This window comes from Xenopus tropicalis, chromosome 1 (genome assembly GCF_000004195.4).
Source record: "Xenopus tropicalis strain Nigerian chromosome 1, UCB_Xtro_10.0, whole genome shotgun sequence".
NCBI lineage: Eukaryota > Metazoa > Chordata > Amphibia > Anura > Pipidae > Xenopus > Xenopus tropicalis.
The window spans coordinates 122,486,409-122,506,116 of record NC_030677.2 but is presented as its reverse complement, the minus strand read 5'-3'; the positions used below and the strand labels follow the sequence as shown (position 1 = coordinate 122,506,116).

The 19,708-nt window shown below is 39.3% G+C and overlaps 1 protein-coding gene across 1 annotated transcript in view; it reads left to right on the top strand.

Annotated features, from left to right (window-relative positions):
- c9orf72 (chromosome 9 open reading frame 72) overlaps window positions 1–19,708 on the top strand; it is a 49,453-nt gene that overhangs the window by 856 nt on the left and 28,889 nt on the right.

Sequence of the window (19,708 nt, the reverse complement as noted above, 5' to 3'; positions counted from 1 at the left end):
GGGGTAGGGAACATTTTACTGTAAAGTTTAACAAATGGCTTTCATTCTTCTTTAGCCAACAGATATATATATATATCAGTAAATATTGCCCTTTTACATCCCTTGATTCACCATTTAGTGATGGGCTGTGCGCTCTCTCAGAGATCACATGACCAGAAATAATGCAGATCTAACTGTAACAGGAAAAAGTGTGGAAGCAAAAGGCAGAACTCTGTCCATTAATTGGCTGATGGGGCCTAGCAAGTATGTGTGCCTTGGCTTGTTTGTGTGCACTGGGGATCCTATTATGCCAGGAGGCGGCCCTTAATTCTTAAAATGGCAATTTAATTTTACCCAATAGCACATACTACCAAAAAAGTGTATTTTTATGAAAATGTTCTATTAAGATGAAGCAGGGTTTTACGTAAGGGCTTGTTTATGCAATATATTTTTATAGAGACCTACATTGTTTGGGGATATAGTTTTCCTTTAAGCAATATAGTTTAGCCAATTAAAATGAAACAAAATACACACCTGTGATTACAAGTGGAATTATGCATACTTTGGTACCTCAGTGTCTGTCTTAACCATCAATTAAAATGGAGGCTCAAAGTCATTCCCACTCTAATTAGAAATAAAGAAAATACAATTATTTTGTTCTGTAAAATTAATCAGACCTTCACAGTATAAATGCCAGGCTCACCGGATGATATAATAGGCTCAGGTGTTTAAACCCCAAGCCTGTCACTTGTGTATCACAATCACCAACATGGTGGTTCCTAAGATCCGTATATTTTCACGAATTAAAATCTTCAAATTAAAATCTCCACTCACCACTTCCTGCAGTTCAGTTTTAGAGAGGGAGTTGCTAGAAACCAATTGGAAACACTGATGAGTGAATCTGAAACAATAATCATAGGTATCACTGAAGCCTATGTAGATAAAAAAAGAGAAATCAGATTTATCTGGTATATTTTAGAGGGAGTGCTGTTGAAGTATTTCAGGAAGCAAGAGAATTGGAGCTCACATACTAGCTCTTAAAGTAAATAGAGCATTCAATTGTGCCGATATTCTATCACCTCCCAAAGTTACATAAAGGGCAATTTCCACCGAAAGGGAGACCAATTGTTTCTGGTTTGAACTCACTTAATGAGAAATTATCAGAACTAATTGATCTATACTTACAACTTCTGGTACTTACAACTTCTGGTACATAGACTTACTTCTTACTTAAGGGACACAAAACATGTTATACAACTTTCTGAAAATTTTGAATGGAAATCTGGCTACATCTGGGCTACCGCTGATGTGACCAGCCTCTATTCATGTATACCTCACAAAAAAGGGTTGCATGCTATAGCATATCACTTAGATAAATATAGTGACTATAATAGTGACACTAAGAAATTTGTTTTGGAAGCAATTGAGTTTTTATTGAATCACAACTTTTTCTTATTTGATGGCACATACTACCTTCAGAGATGTGGCACCTCAATGGGGGCGAAGCTTGCGCCCACATACGCCAACCTATATATGGGTTGGTGGGAAGAAAACCACATCTGTGAAGATAATAGTGCTAACACTGGGGCAATAATTGTTTATAAACACTATATAGATGATTTCATATTTGTATGGAAATGTGAAGGGTTATTATTTAATAGCTTTTTAGAAAGTCTTAACTGTAATGATTATAATCTTAAATTTACTGGGCACTTTAATGCGGAACATATTTTGTTTTTAGATTTGACACTTTCACGGTTAAAATCAAAAGTTGTAACTACAGTCTACCACAGGGGTAGGGAACCTTGGCTCTCCAGCTGTGATAAAACTACAAATCCCAGCAAGCATTTTCCTTAATTAACCATGACTGTGGCTGTCAGACTCCTGCAATGCATTGTGGGACTGGTAGTTCCATAACAGCTGGAGAGCCAAGGTTCCCTACCTCTGGTCTACCATAAAGAATGAGAAGGAAATACATTGCTACATGCAACCTCCTGCCATCCAAAACATGTATTCAGAGTTATTCCTACAAGACAATGCTATAGGTTAAAAAGAAATAGTAGTATAGAGTCCAATTTTGGATAAAGCGTCTGAACTTAGGGATCATTTTGTAGAGAGAGGGTATACACACAATGATATGAGAAATGCTTTAAATAAAACATTGGATAGGAGAAGGGAAGATCTTTTACAAAACCAAACGAAGAGCCATGTGTAACCCTTAGATTAAATGTTCTGCTGACCTAAATAAATTGGTAAACTATTTGACACCTTACCAGTAGTGTCACTGTATCTTTAGTTCATCCTATCTGTAAATAGTTTGAGAGACCAACATCCCCTGTCTCTGGGGAAAGAATGGTTTCTTCCAGATTTCAAGAGGAAGAGGATTTTTACTTCCTGTTTTTTTTTTTGGTCTTGGTAGCTACAGGGACTGCTACAGACAGCCATTGGGAAATAGTCAATTGTTTACCTTCATAGAGGGTAAGACCCCCAAGGAATCATCTCTTAGTTTTTAGTAAGAATTAGCCAGCTTGTGTTATAGGAGTGGGTCAGAACCCATTTAGTGCCAGTCAGGGTAGCTGAGCAGCCCAAAGCTCCAACACAAGGTCAGTGGGTTAGTTCCCTGGTTGTGCACAGGTTGATGCATGGCAACCCAGAATAGGGCCTTAGTGATAAGCAGGGTGTTTTTTTTATAGATAGGATTCCCATTCTACAGGCAGTGTCCCTCAGCAGATCTAGATGGGTGAGACCATAGAGCATTAATCATATTTCTTTGTTAAAGTTATATTGCATTATTTCCTACTATTATATAATTTTGCCTGATTGCTTTTGTTATTACATTCACTGTCACCACTGTAAGGGCTCTGGCACACGGGGAGATTAGCCGCCCGCGGCAAAACTCCCTGTTTGAAGGCGACTAATCTCCCCGAGTTGCCTACCCCTGCCATCCCACCGGCGAACATGTAAGTCGCCGGCGGGATGGCAGACGTGGCGGGCGATTTCAGGAAATCGCCGGAAAAGACTCGTGAGTCTTTTTCGGCGATTTGCGCGAAATCGCGCCGCCGCGTCTGCCATCCCGCCGCCACATACAGTCCTTACACTGTTAACATAGGAGAAAGAAAATTATTTCTTTTGCCACAATATCTAGATTACAGTGACCCCATCTGTTTTGGAAAATGATTACAGACTGCAATAGAAAGGGAAGTTTGAGAACAAACTTCATGTTGGTTTGAAGTCAGTGAATGAAATCTGATCTGTTGTTGGCTCTGTCCACTTTTTCTAACCTTGGACCACAGTTATATAGTAAAAACCACTGTGCACAGTTTGGGGACCCTAGTTTTAATAGTGTCTGAATGGCAGCAATTTAAATTTCCCCACTGAAAGTCAATGAGTGACATATAATTGGCGGTTGGTGGCTCCACCTACTTTTTCTAAAGTGGAACTGCAGTTACCCAGTGACTAACTCTGCAAAGTTTAGGGAACCTAGAATTAATAGTTAAAGAACAGCAGCAGCTTTAATTTAAACCAATAAAAGTCAATAGGTAAATTGTGATTGGCTGTTAGTGGCCCAACCCACTTTTCCTATTTTTGAACTGCAGTCCCCCAGTGACCAACTTTACAAAGTTTGGGGACTCAGGTATAAAAATTGTGGGACTGACAGCATTTTACACTTCACCATTGAAAGTAAATAGGTGAAATGTTATTGGCTGTTGGTGGCTTTGCCCACTTTTTCTAACTTTGAATGGCAAATACCCAGTGACTAACTTTGCAAAGTTTAACAACCCTAGAATTAATACTTAAATAATGACATCAGTTAAAATAAATACCAATGAAATTTAATGGGTGAAAATTGATGGACTGTTAATGGTTCTGCCCACTTTTTCTAACCCTAATTAAGTAGCCAACCAATGACTGACTGTGCAAAGTTTGGGAAACCTGACATAAATAGTGTGAGAAAGGCAGCATTTTAAATTTAAACCCCAACAATTCAATAGGTGAAGTCTGATTGGCTGTTGGTGGCTCCACCCACTTTTTAAACCCTAAAAATGCAGTCCTCTAGTGACCCTGGTGTTAATGCTGTGAGAATGGCAGCAGGTTGAATTTCCCCATTGAAAATCAATAGGTAAAATCTGATAGGCTGTTGGTAGCTCCACCCACTTTTGGGCATCCAACAATCATCATAATTTCATTTAGGCTGATCCCATGACTATGTGATTCAAGTTTGGGGAGTGTAGCCTCAAAGCTAGCTGTAAGATTGGCAGCAGTTTCAATTTCCCCATTAAAGTCAATGGGTGAAATTTGATTTGATGTTGTTGGCCCCTCCCACTTTGGGTCATCAAACAGATGTTGCTGTTTCATTCAGGGTGACCCCATGATCATGTTATTCAATTTTGGGGGGTGTAGCTACAAAGCTGTAAGCGTGGCAGCAGTTTGAAAATCTTCCCTGTCAAAGTCAAAGGTAAATTTGGGGTGTTCAGAGCAGCGCCAAAAAAAGACAGGTAGCGGGATCGCTTAGAAAAGAACAAGCAACCTGTTCCGCTATAGGGCGAAGAAGTGTGGAAGTGTGGAGGCCCCAACACAATTACATTAAGGAGAAGATTTGTCATAAAATGTATTTATCAAATGGTGATCTGTAACTCTCACCCATTGATAAATGCACTTCTAGAAATCCCATATGAATGAATAGAAAGTGGGTGAATTTTTCTGTGATGACCCCAAATCTCACTTTTTAATAAATCTGTATAGCTAGAAATATTTTTGCTCAAAAGCAAAACTCTGCAATTATCAGCTTTAAACTCATTGCAGAACATTTCTCTGATTTACTAAAATTTTGCTACAAAGCAGCAACATCCTATATGGAACTTACAGTTTTAGTATCATGAGCAAAAATAAAGTACGTACTATGCCAACTGTCATAGCCTTGTTTGATGTTCTTAGTTATCCTGTTACAGTAAGACTTTATTTCATGTGAGTGATTTGGTGTCATGTGTTAAAGGGTTAAATTATTTTGAAATTTGGACAGTAATATTGTTATAGGCCTTAGAGGCACTGGTGCTAAACACCTATAAATGTGAGAGCTCCATCCTCTACTGTGTTTCCTGTCCATACCTTGTCTACTTCTTTACACCTACCTAACCCAGAGAAGTTATCAGGGATGAAAGAGCACCCTCTTTCTGGGGGGGGGGGGAATGTCAATAGATAAGTTTGGAGGCATTATGCAAGGGGGTTAGTGAGAGACTGAGTAGATTCTTTGGAAGAATAATTCACAAAGCCCCATGGAGATTTCAAACCCCCAAACTCTTTTGAACTTAAAACAGCACCAGCATCTTAGTTAATTACTGATTAAAATTACTTTAAAATCCTATCCCTTACCTCCAAGTTATCCTGCCTGATAATTATACTCTGTTATAGGTTATGGGTCAAGAAGGCTTGTTAAACCAACCACAAGGTTATTTTAGAACAAAGTAAAAATCAAAGACCCCTGAGGTACTGTATACTCAGATCTTCACTACTCTTTGTAATCTAACCTAGTCAGTTCCCTATCCATGTAAGCATTTTATATTCAAGGCCAATATTCCTTGATTTAATAATAGCTATTTAATAATAGCTTCTATTTGGTACTGCATCAAAAACCTAAGCAAAATCTAAAAATATTACATCCACTGCACCTCTAAGGTCTAGGTTTCTGCTTACCTCTTTTTAATAAACAATTGCATTTGACTGGCAAAATCTAATGCACACAAAACTATGCTGCTTTAAACTCATTGTGGTGTGATTTGCAATGTATTCTATTGTCTTATTCATCATCAACCCCTACAAAAGCTTTCCCACTGCAAATTTTCAAAGTAAAAGTTTTTAATAATCAACAGAAGAAGAGCAGGCTGCCTTTTTGAATAATGGCACCACAGTTTCTTTAATGTTTTGGGGGCTAAAGTTCCCACTGCCTCTCACCGTATTTAATGTATTTAGGGATAAAGATCCCACTGCCTCTCACTGAATTTAATATTTTTTTGGTATCACTACCCTCTGTCTCTCACTGTATAATGTATTTAGAATTTAAAGTCATTGTTCTTGGAAGTCACTGTACCATTATTTACAAGTGCATACTGTATACATAATGTACAAGCTAATTTGGCTTATGGGCCAGTTTTTCCACTGTGTTTTTAGCTGCCAGAGAAATGCCTAAGCAAAAATGCCTATGCAAAAGATTTTTCAGAAGATTTTTTGTCTGTGGGTAGTACAGATGTCCCATGTGCCATCATCCTAAATTAAATGGGAGGCGGTATTGGAGTTTTGCCCATTTCCACATGGAATAGTTTTTCTATCAGCAGTGCTATTAGCCCAAAACAGAGCAGTAGTAGCAGCATAGAAACATGTCAGTTCACCCAGCTGACTGCAGAGGTGTCAGAGAGCTGTTTTCTTGTGTACAGTTTTCTAAGCCTAGCCATAAAGATTTGATGGGGTGACGCTGAATTGCCATCACACTAAGGACTGTGGCACACGAGGAGATTAGTCGCCTCACAACAAAACTCAACCCTTGTCGCGGGTGACTAATCTCCCCGAAATGCCATCCTACCGGTGGGATGGCATACGTGGCGCCGCAAGGCAACTTCGGCGATTTCGGCAAATTGCCGCACCGAGTATTGCCATCCCATTGGGGATTTACAATTTAGCCGGTGGGATGGCATTTCGGGATCTCCCCATGTGCTACAGCCCTTACACGTAGTTGGTGATAAAACTGCTATCTAGATCGTTGACTGTGGGTCGCTTCCTGTATATCCCTTTAAAATTGAACAAGCATGTAATGCTGTACTGAATATGGCTTTACAAAGGGCACACAACTACACTTGTGTGTGTGTGTGTGTATATATATATATATATACTACTAAAATTGTGCACTTCAATCATTTTATTTCTGAATGCAAATGGCTGTATATAATTTCTAGCAGGTGAACCCCAGAATGTAGGCTAGGCTGATTACTGGGATATGGGTGCTTCTAGAAGCTGGTCAGCACTACAGCATAGGTTAGTACCAGTTAGTTATACTTTTCACACTTACATTAATTACCTATATTAGGGTGTAACTGAATACAGTTTTTTGCTCATTCCTTTTTATTATAATTTATTATTTATCTGTAGTACATGTATAAGATATATGCGTCCTGTAACCCATTATCCAGAAAGCTCCAAATTATGGAAAGGCCATCTCCCTTAGACTCAATTTTAATCAAATAAATGAAATTTTTTACAATGATTTCCCTTTTCTCTGTAATAATAAAACAGTACCTTGTACTTGATCCCAACTAATATATAATTAATCCTTTCTGGGGGCAAAATAATCCTATTGGGTTGATTTCGTGTTCTCATGATTTTTTAGCTTGTGCTCAGTACTGGAAAACAAGCATGGAGAACCTCACATCTCACCTTTACATAGAACACCATATCTGCATAATAAAATATGTAATTGTAACTTTCCAATTTACAATCATTACAAAGTTGTCTGTGGTTTTATAGCTATTTTAACTATATCTGCAGTTAAAGTCAGTGTTTGTTTATCCATTTCTGTTCTCTGGATCAAAACTTTTTAATAGGATGAAACTGAGGGGTCTGCCATTGGCCATGAACAAAGTCTCATTTTTTTAATTACAGTGACCTTGTCTGCTACATTGCTCCATTCCAGCTGCATCCAAAAAATGACATTTCCTCAACTAAACTTCAAACAAAAGAAGGTCATGTGTCACACAGGAAAGGAGTTGTCAAGTTATGCACCAGGAATATATACACTAGGAATAACTAATAGAACACTGTAAGCTGACAATATCATAAAATGCTTAATTACAATTAAGTCTTAATTAAAACTTATTTCACAAAATGTTTTAACCTGTTCATTTAGTTTTGTAGTCAGTGCATGGTTAATGGCATACTTTACTATATTAAAGAAATACAATCTTGATTATCTGAGCTCTGCTACAACTAAAACTCAGTTAACTTTAACACTATGGTTTCTTATAAGCTTTATGAAATCCTATCATGCAGAATTTTGGCAGTTAGTTATAATTTAAGCTTACAGAAAGTAACCACAAAGCCAAACTCTTCTCTGCACTATGATTCTTTCTGAGGGAAACACTGCCAACACAAGCTGGACAATAATGCCTGTGAATAAATCTCCATAGAAAAACTCAGAATGGGAATATTTGTTTCACCATTTTTTTGGAGAAACAAATATTTTAACAATAGATAGGGATGAGAATCAGAAATGATCTTTTGTAGATTTCTAGGTATACTAAAAACATGCGAGAATTCCTAAATTCATTTGAATACCTCGACTTCCTGCCAATTGGTGTTTTTTCCCCCCAGAAGTGTTTTTCATAAAAAAAAAGCTTGGCAGGTTTTAGGTACCAAATTTTTTATTTTTTTAAAAAGCATGCAGGGTAAAAAAAAAAACCTGATCAGCAGGAAGCCAAGGTATTCGAAAGAAGAAACAACGCAAGAGTTTAGCAACTCTTGCGTGGTTTTAGTAGCATTCTTAAAACAGCCTCTAAGTACCTTAAGCAATGAGTGATTTGAGTGGTGAATATATGAATATAATGTATGTTATAATAAGGATGGGCAATACAGGAAAAAATTTGTCAGCTATATTGGCAGCAATATGGCGCAATTACAGGTACAATTACAGGTGCAATTACAGGTTATTTCTACATAGAACAGGTCAACTTACCAACATATTGAGGCCCTAAATTAAATATGCTGTGGGGCCCAGTAACATCTAATTATGCCACTGGGTAAAATCTAACCAATTTTCACCCCCTAATGTGATAATGTGTCCACTGTAACTGGGGTGCTCCTTGCCACTCTCCACCCTGATAGAGTTGCAGTGCAACTGCATACTCATGGCCCCTTGGCTCCAATGTCCCACTCTGAAATTACAAGGTGAATACTTTAAATTTATAATGATTAATAAAGCAAAGACAGCATATAATAGGTCATCTCACTTATCTCCCCATGCACTCTGTTATTATTTCTACTCATGTGTGTGTCACTTTTTCTTATTTTCCTTTCACAAACAGCAAGAGAATTTTGTACAAGAAAAGAGGTAACTTATTTAATAAAAAAAGCATCCAGTTACATAGTTTTATTATGTATTTGCTATACCACTAACTTTATGAAGAGAATAACAAAACTGTCCCAGCCCCTTATAATAAACAAAACTTAAAGCCCAGTTCTAAAGTGTTAATGTCCCAGGGTTCCTCACCAAATCATGTCAGTCTATTAGCTTAGAGCACAAAATTACTCCTGATGCTAGCAGGATTAAAGAGGTTAATTCCACTAATTACAGTATCTGACACCACAGAAAGTGGTATACAAAGCATACACAAGCCTCATTTAGTTTGGAAAAAAAAATTTCCAACTTTTAGAAATGTTTAGAAATATCAACCCAGACATAATTGATTTATCCTTATAATTTATTAGAATAACAAATGATTACAAGATGTTCATAAACTTGTTTTCCTGCTTTGCTGACTAATTTGTATTACCCATGTGTCAGAACTGAAATGCCTATAAAAGGCTTTAACAAGCCAAAAAAATATCATGAGCAGACTGGCCCTGAATGTATTACATGGCTGGGGAGGTTGAAAAAAGATAAAAAGACATAAGGCAATCAAGCTCAACATCTGCTCGACTGGCCCTAACAAAAGCAATCAAATATGTGTTACAGTCGCTAAATTTAGGCTGGGGAGCTCATCTTAATTACTTTCATTATGTGTTTGTAAGTGCCATCCCTTATAAAAGTTAGTGTGATCTGAATAACAGCTTATTGCTTCATACATGGCATAAGTCCATATCATAAGTCCCTTTATGCATGGTACTTTGATTGTAAGGGCATAACTATGCTGATCAAATGGGATTGCCTAATTTTAAATCGGGTCTTCATTACCTGTATAATGTAGTAACTGAACCATTGAAAGAATGTGATGAACTTTATACTTTGATGTATGTATCTACTAAAACTGCAGTAATCTATAGTCATCGTCATCATCATTTATTTATATAGCACCAGCAAATTACACAGCACTTAACATTAATTTATAACAAACAGGGATACAATAATTGATGAACATGGATTAACAGAGTAAGAATAGGATCAGAGGGGCCTACTCACAAGAGCTTACAACCTAAAAGGTGTGAGAGATGCAATGGAAAACGTCATTATTTGGTGTATTCCCACCAGTGTTTAAGGTGGGATACAAATGGCACTAGATAAAATACCTGGTTTTACAGCAGGTGATGCTGTGTTGGAGTAAATCTCCCTTTAAGGTTTTGATTTGGCCAGCTGTAGGGAGCTGCCTGGTTAGGCTGCAGGTGAGCAGCCAATAAAAGGGCTGTATGATTTACAGAGAGGGTTGGAGTTGGAATTGAACCTTGACTGTGTGAAGGCCACTCTCACAGCAGGGTACAGAGCAGGAGGGCTGCCTGTGTTAGGAACTCCCAGAGGAGCTGGGGGTGCCACCTGCCACTGCAGGGAGCAGAGGAAGTTATGACACGATGGATGAGAGCTGAGAGGAGTCAGCAAGGCTTAATGTGACGCCTGAGTGTTCCAGAGTATGGAACTAACCCTGGAAGGTGATAACCCTGAAGAAGGGACAAATCCCAACCCTGAACTGTATGTTGATGAACTGTCTTATGTTTCTGTTGGGAAGAATTGGCTCTAAATAAACCTGAGTTTTGTCTGAAGATGTGGTGTCCCTGTCTCTATGCTACAGATCCTCTGCATGCCTGCCTGCCTACCATTGCTAATTCCCCCAAAATTGCGTGTACAGGCAGTCAGCATGTCACAAAGGGTTAAGGGTACATTTTAAACCAAAGGAATATAGAAACAGATTTGAGATTATGATACATTAATCAAGTTACATTGAGTATGCTTCCCTAAATAAATGGATCTTTGGGAGTTTGAAAGTTTGGAAGGAAGGGTATTGTCTGATGGCTCGAAACAGAGAGTTCCAGAGACATGCAGAAGCCAGAGGGAAGTCTTGCAATCAGGAATGTGATGAATTGATATAAGGAGAAGAGAAGCCTAATTAGATTTTTCCTGGGTTGGTATTTTCTTCTGTGATTCTTAACACATTTTCAATATGGAAAATCTTCATAAAGTAAATGGTAATCGCACACCAGACTAAAAGACCACAAATGCAGGAGTAAGGATAAAATAAATAACTTTATAAAGGTTAGGTAATATAGCCCATGAGCCATATGTTTGTTTCCATGTAAGTTTTTTTCATTTTATTTTTGCATTTTACAATTCATTTTCATGCAAGCTGATATAAAATCACAGAAAAGAAACTTTGTATTATTATTAACTTGCTTAAATTCTGGCAAAAACACAAAAAAAAAATACAAAAAGGAATGGGGAACACCATGGATACTCAATTTCAAAAAAAGACACAGAGCTCCATTTGTGAATTGCACACAATCCTGGGGCATTAGCCAGCATAACAGTTCATCCAAAATGCTGTATAGTAGTAGGCCATGGTAAAACTGTACAGGGAGACACGCCACATAACTATTTCTTAAAGCTACAAAATACTGCATAAAGTCATGAATGATATGTCTGCGTATGTTCTTATTATTTTTTTTTTTTTTTAACAATTCTTTTTATTGAACATTTCAGGGCATTACATACAGTTGTATTACATGCATTGCAAAGTAGTAATATTATACATGCCTTGTTTAATATTGAAAATAAAGGATAATATACAATAGAGAGTAAAATAAAAATTAAAAATAAAGTTTAAACCAAATTTAAACCTTGATGGTGTTTTTATTCCTTACTGTTACTCTTTGATGTCTATACCTGGAGGGAGGTACCATTCAGTGTATGTTTGTTTCCTTCTGTTTGGTTATATCATGTAGGGGTTTAATCTGCCGCTGGATCTGTATCTAGCCAGGGTTCCCATACTTTATAAAATTTGTCTGGGCAACCTCTTCTCATATAGGTGAGTTTGTAGAGTGGAATGGCCTTTTCTATTAGCTGTTTCCAGGAGTGGATAGGTGGGGTTCCACTGGACTTCCAGTGGGTTGCTATAACTTTTTTTGCGTACATACATAATATTGACAATAAGGTTCTTTGTGCCCTTTTCGGTGTTATTTCTTCTACTAGGTTAAGTAGTGTAACTTTGGGATCCATTGGAAGTGTTATGTCTGTTTTTTCTTTTATACACTGTATTACCTTTCCCCAGAAACGTTTGATTTTAGGACATTCCCATGTCATATGGATAAAGCTTGCTGGGGCATGTTGGCATCTAGGGCAGTTCTGGGATAGTGTAGGGTTCATGTTGTGTAACCTCTGTGGGGTGAGATAGGTTCTGTGTAGGTAGTTTAGTTGAGCCATTTTGTCTTTACTACTAATGACCCCTTCGAAGGCAGAGTCTAAGGTGTCTTCCCATTGCTCTGTTGTGAACTGAGGAATATCATTTTGCCATTTCGTATACAGGCTATTTAGAGATGTGCTACCAACTTCCATTAAATGTGCATAGAAACTCGATAACGGTTTCTTAAGGATTTCCGCATGTGTTCTTATTTCTGTTTGTTTTGGAGTTATGTCAATTGGCGTGTGGACGAATTGGGCCTCCGCAGCATGCCTGAGTTGTAGGTATCTAAAGAGCATTTTGTTAGGGAGTGAGAATTTCTGTTTAAGTTGTTGATAAGTAAGTATCTTGCCATTCTCCACGATATCTACCATATACTTTATGTTATATTGTGCCCATAGCTGCGGGTCTGGGATTGATCTGAAGTGTTTTAGGTGAGGGTTGTGCCATATCGGCATATATAGGGAGTAATGTTGTTGGGGCTTGGGGTAAAAGCTATTTGCGGTTTGCCATGCTCTCACAGTTGCTTTCATTAGCGGAGAAGCTCTTTTTGTATATTTAGTGCCTCTGTATAAGAGGTTTTTTAATTCTTCCAGTGAGCCTATTACTTGGGCTTCCAGGATAGTTGCAGCATTGGTTAGGGTGGGTACTGTCCAGTTTCTCGCTGTTGTGAGCTGCGCTGCAAGATAATATAAAAATAGGTTTGGTGCTGCTAAGCCTCCTTTATTTATAGGGAGTTGCAGGGTTGTGAGGGCTATTCTTGGGGGTGAGTGGTTCCAGTATAGTGTGGTCGTTAAGCTTTTTAGTTTGGCAAAAATGGATTTGTGGAGGACAGTTGGGGCTTGTCTAAAGATATAGGTCAATTTAGGGAGAATTACCATCTTGAACAGGTTTATTCGACCTATTAATGATAGGGGTAGTTTTGCCCATTGTTCCGTTTTTTTTTCTATTAGCTTAAGAACTGGGTTTATGTTGAGTTCTTCAAATTTATTCAGGTTAGCGTGTATCCAAATTCCCAGGTATTTAAAGGACTCTACCCATTGCAGACCTTTAATCTGAGTGGGGGCATCTGGTGGTCGAGGGTCTATTGAGAATAGCACTGATTTTTCCCAGTTGATTTTAAGGCCAGAGTAGGTAGTGTGGGAGTTAATTACCTGCAGTACCGTTTCTAGTGCTTGTTCTGAATTGGGTAAGTAAATGAGGGTGTCGTCTGCATACATCAAAATAATTTCTTTATTGGACCCCAATTTTAGACCTTCAATGTTGTTTTGAGCTTTTATGCGACAGGCCATGGGTTCCATTGCAAGTGCGAATAAAAGCGGTGAGAGGGGGCATCCCTGTCTGGTGCCCCTGCTTATATTGAGGGGTGTGGATATTTTAGTGTTAGTTCTAACCTTGGCTACTGGTAGGTTGTATAGTGCTTTTACCCAGTTGATGTATATAGGATGTATTCGGACCCGATTCATCGTAGCCCATAAATATTCCCATTCCACTGAGTCGAAAGCCTTCATATTGTCTAAGGAGGCAACCAGTCTGCTACCTGGGTTGTCATGGTTTGCCGAAATGTTTGTGAATAGCCTTCTAATGTTGATATCTGTTGTGCGCCCGGGCATAAAGCCTGTTTGGTCTGGGGAAATTACCTTGGAGAGATTTTGAGCTATTCTGGTGGCTAGAATCTTTGCTAGGATTTTTGCATCTGCGTTGATAAGCGATATTGGCCTGTAGGAGGAACAGTCTAGGGGATCTTTGCCTGGTTTTAGAATTAAGATAATAAGAGTCTCCTTCATTGATTTAGGTAGGGCTTTCCCTTCATTTACTCCATTATATAGCTTTACTAGTAGTGGTGCCAGGAGTTTGGAGTGTTGTTTGTACCACTCCATTGGTATACCGTCTGTACCTGGTGTTTTACCGATCGGGGAGGCTCTTATGGCTTCCTCTACTTCGGCTGTCGTTATTTCTGTAGCTAGGTATTGGGAAGTTTGTATGTCTAGTTTAGGGATATCAATATCTCTTAGAAAGCTTTGTATCTCTGCAGGTGAGACTTGCAATTTAGATGTGTATAGTTCTGAGTAAAATTCCGTAAACCTTTTATTTATTTCCTCTGGGGAGGAGGTTATTTCCCCGTTAGGCAACCTAATCGCCGGGATAAGCATAGTAGTGGAGTTGTCTTTGGAGAGGAGGGCTAATAGTTTACCATTTTTGTCTCCATGTTCAAATACTCCTGCTTTTTGGTATAGCATGTGTTTCTTTGTGAGTTCTAGTTGGGCTAGGTTAAGGTCTCTTTGGCTTTCTGTCCATACTTGCTGGGTTTGTGCGTCTGGGTGTGCTATATAGGCTGCTTCTGTTTCATACACCTTTTGGGTTTTCATTGTTATTTCAGTTCTTAGGTTGTTTTCCAATACTTTAATATTGGAGATAAAGACCCCTCTAATATATGCTTTGAAAGCATCCCAGGTGACCTCTGGAGGTACTTCTTCTGTATTTGTTTCAAGAAATGTTTCTATGTTATTGTGGATAGTTTCATTCATTTGGGTATGGTATGGGCTGAGTCTCCATATCCGGTCTGCTGGGATTGGGGAGATAAGTATAGTGGTTACTATGGGAGAGTGGTCTGATATCCCTCTGGGGAGTATCTCAACCTTTTGTATTTTTTTGTTCATGTCATCGCAGCCCAAGGCTAAGTCAATTCTGGACATATTGTTGGACCCAGGTGAGTAGCAAGTATATTGCTTGACACCTGGGTTACGTACCCTCCAGAGGTCTGTTAATTGGAAACTAGACAACCATTTATTGAATACTGGTGTATTGACCCTGGGGGGGTTAAGTTTATCAATTTTTGCGTCTATCACGGCATTAAAGTCTCCCATTAGCAATATAGGTGCCATTGGGAGAGTGAAAATTTTGTTCATCACTTCCCTTAAGGTCCCTTCTGCAAATGGGGGTGGAATATATACATTTACTATAGTAACCTTTTTTCCTTGTATTGTGCCATGTAGTATAATATATTTTCCGTTTCTATCAGAGATAATTGTCTCTGTCACAAATTGACAGGTTTTGCATATTAATATGGAGTAACCTCTAGAGTAGCTTGAGTACAAAGAATGGTAGGTCGAACCTATCCATGGTCTTTTTAGTGCTAAAATTTTGCTTCTCATTAAGTGCGTTTCTTGTAGCATTACAATTTGTGGATTGGTTCTACGAATAAAGTCTAGGCCCAGTCTCCTTTTTATTGCATTACCCAGGCCTCTTACGTTCCATGATAGGACTTTAAGTGTGGCCATGACTTTTGTAGCTATGTAGTTTGTAGGGTAGAGTACTAATGACCAGTGGGAGTATGTGGTTCTCCCGTTTTACCGTAAGTATATTATCTTTAGTAGTTGCACCATCTAAACTTAAAACAAACAAGAATAACATTGTAAACCCTTCCCTTTCCCACCCCACCCACTCTATGAACTGCCGTAGAGTGGGTTTGCACCCGTAACTTGTATACTTAGCAAACTTGTTGGGGGTTGGTGTCTTCATTGAGTCCGAGTATGGATTGTCCAGTTCGTTCTCTTCTTGAGTCTCCTTGCTTCTAGAGGGGAGTTGGTTTCTTTGCCGTCCTCTGCTGCGGTTCGTCTGTCAGTTTGGTTGTTTTTGTTTCTCTTTTTGCTGTCATCTTTGGATGTGGAAGTGCTAGGACAGTTTGTAAAGTCGGGTATCTTGGTCTGTCATTTGTCCGTTGTGCTTCTGTTGTTGTTGCGGAGTAAGAATGTGGTGAGGTTGGTCATTCCTGTCGGGGTGAGTTGAGAGGTCTTTCCTCCATCCATCGTATTACCTCTTCTGGTGAGGTGAAGAAATGTGCTCTGCCGTTAACTGTAATTCTTAGTCTTGCAGGGAAAAGCATTGCGTATGGGATTTGTTTCATTTTCAGTTGTCTTTTTGCTTCTGTGTACTTAGCTCTTTGCTTTCGTACTTCTGTTGAAAAGTCTGGATATATTGATATTCTTTGATTTTCATATATGAGTTCGCCCGCTTTCCTCGCTTCCGACAGTGCTGTGTCTCTGTCTCTGTAATTTAGCAGACGTGCAATGAGGGGTCTTGGAGGGGCGCCCGGGGGAGGTGGTCTGCCCGGGACCCTGTGTGCTCTCTCTACTGTAAAGGCAGGTGAGAAAACTGCTTGCCCAAAGGATGCTGTGAGCCAGTGTTCTATGAATTTTTCTGCTGTATTGCCTTCAGCTCTTTCTGGTAATCCTAGTATACGGATATTGTTTCTCCGTAGTCTATTCTCCAGATCATCAGCTTTGGCTTCTAGTATGGCAATTTGTTTCTCTGTTGCTGTGAGTCTGCCTGGTAGAGGTGCTGTATTGTCTTCCAGGTCACTAATTCTCCTTTCAGTTTCTCCAGTTCTTTCTCTAAGGTTTTGCACATCATGCTTTAGTATAGCAAAGTCAGTTTTTAGCTCATCAATTTTTCCCACCAAAGCTGTGTGGTTTGTTGTTATGGCACTCAACACTTCTGTTAGTGTTGGTTCAGTTGGTGATTCTGTGCTTGTTGTCATTATGGAGGGACTGCAGCTTGCAGTGTCTTGTCTCTTTTTAGTGGCTGTGTGGGGTGTAGGAGACATACCTCTTGTGGAGTGCTGAGGTAGGGGGTCCCTCACATATTGTGCTAACTTTTTAGCAGCTTTCCCCCTCATATCCGTGGGGTCTGGGGAGTCCGCGCCGTCAGCGCTGGATTCGGCGCCATTTTGTGACGACATGGTGCGCCGGGAAGTTTGTCCTGTAGCGTGGCCGCGGCGGCTCTTTCTTACCATTTAGGGTTGCGGTTCAGTTCGGACGCTGCTTGGGGTCCCGGGTGTGCAGGCAGAGGCCGGTACGTGGTATGTGTCTGCTATTTTATTCTCCCCCCTTACGGAGCTCTACTAACGTGCGCCCTACTCCGATCCCATGCAGGCCACGCCCCCTTTATTATTTTGTTTAGTCTTTCACTAAATATGGTTGCTTTTCATTATGCACAGGATTGGAAACATCAAAACAGTGTACTGCCCTTGATTTTTTTCAGCGCATCAATTACCAAAGAAACAGTCGTGGCTACATGTGCTATCAACTGTAATGCTAATTTCGTATCAATTGCAAATTTAGAAATCTTAGCATATTTGAAGTCCTTGAGGACATGTGCATCACAGAGCAGTCATTTCATGAAAGAAATTGGATAAAGCATTTGGTTACCATAGAGACATTAAAAGTATAAAAAATCTTTAAAACTACTTAAGCTTGTCTGATTCGATTAGCAATTTAGTCAGTCACCTGTATTTAACCTATTAAGCATTCTTGTTCTTTTAGCACACTTTGATCTTAGGAGAGATGCTCCATTTAAATCCAAATGCATCTCAAACTGATGTTTGAGCTGACACTTTATATTAAATGTGCAACCCTGCCTCCCTAGAGTGGAATGGTATCTGCCTGATTTTCATGGTTCAGCATTGTTTTAATGATCCAGCAATAGCTTTCTGCTCTTAATCGCTGTTCTTTTAGCAACTTTGGTTTAACAGTCTGATTTGGGCATGTCAGTATTATTGCATTTACACAGAAAAAAAGAAAGCCATGGGTCACTAATTCTTGAAAAGAAAAAGAAGAAATTAAGAGAGAAAGAAAAAGAAAGAAAGAATGATTTTCTGTACTATGGCTACCACCAGAGGTCACTGTAATTTATAGGAAGATGGAGTTGCTGATATCTTTTACGGCCGACCTCCCAGAAAAAAACAGATATCCCACTGTACTACAGTGCCCAAAACTACAGGGCAGTGCTGTCCAACTTCTGTGGTACCGAAAGACAGGTAGCATAGGGCAGGCAGAGTATGGCACACACAGGCAGTATAGGGCAGGCAGTACATACAGTGACACAATGTTGGCACTGCTCCTACAGTCTGAGGTGTGGACAGATGAATAGGAATTAGACCCCACCCTAGCTGCAGCCTATGTCTCAAGCAGAATAACATTGTGCACAAACTTACAGAATATTAGAGGGTACACGCAATCTTGGAAATTCCATCTGATTCCATACAATGGACAATGTGAGTCAGTGTCCAATGTGGAATGTTGTTTAAGCCAGTCAACTATAATCCAAAAGCTTCAGTCGGAACCCATACATGAATCAGTGATCATAACGTATGGTTAGAAACAACAGAAAATATGAAGCTGGCTTTGTGATGACTTTAACACAGCTTTTCCGACTCATAACTATGTGTCCTGGGAAAACTTTTTCCACACAGGCTAGGCAAACACAGTAAACAGGCTTTAGCAAGGTCCATGAAAGAGCCAAGTTTGGGCAAACAGCAAGGCCTGGAGGAGGGTATTAGTAGAACAAATGCCAAATAGCAGATGCCTCCAACAATGCAACATAAGCTTGCAGATGTGCATACCCATTTTAAATAATAGGATACATAAATTTTAAATATAAAATACAGGATGCACAACAGAGTTCCTTACAAAGAAAAATATTCTGTTAAAATCCTTGGCAATGGCAATGCTGCAAAGGGTTCAGACAATAATGAAAGCAATCATGTCAACATTCTTACAGCTCCCTTCTAGATAACCAACAATACCTTCAAGCAGATTTCATCTGTTTTTAAGCTTATAACATTTGTTTTCTCCACAGCAGCATGTTTATTCATGAACATTCAGCCTGTCACAATGGACTTCAGCCTGACGCAAAATCCACTATTAAAGTAAATCAATAGACAACTACAGTCAGGAGCTTTTGCAATGACTGGAAAACAATGGCATAGAATAGAGAATGGTCCTTGTGCCATAGGCCTAAAGGTGGCCACACACGTGGCGATCTGACGATGTTTCGTGCGACCATCGGTCGAACGAAACATCGTCAGATCCGCCACACACCGTTCAGGGCTGAAACAGCAGATAAGGAGGTAGAAACAATAGGATTTCTACCTCCTTCTGCCGATTCAGCCCTGACAACAGATTTTGGTCAGGCGCCTTCTATGGCGCCCGATCAAAATTTTCTAACCTGGCCGATCGGCGAGTCGACATGCCATACACGCACCGAATATTGTACAAAACGAGGTTTCATACGATATTATCAGTGCGTGTATGGCCAGCTTAAATGTTGCAGCATGATCTGAAGGACTCTAGGACAGATGTGAGAGACCTATCTGCTGTGCTTAGAGAGAGCTGGGCTACAGCTTAATCAAGTCCACCGTCTTTCAAGAATTAAAATTACAATAAGGCTGAAGGCACACAGTCATATTTTTTTTAATTACTTTATTTTTATTTGGTTTTGAACCAAAAGATTAGAAAAAAAGTTTCTACAACAAGAGAGAAGAAAAACAGGAGAATTGTGCACAGTTAAGTTTCTTCAGAGTTCCA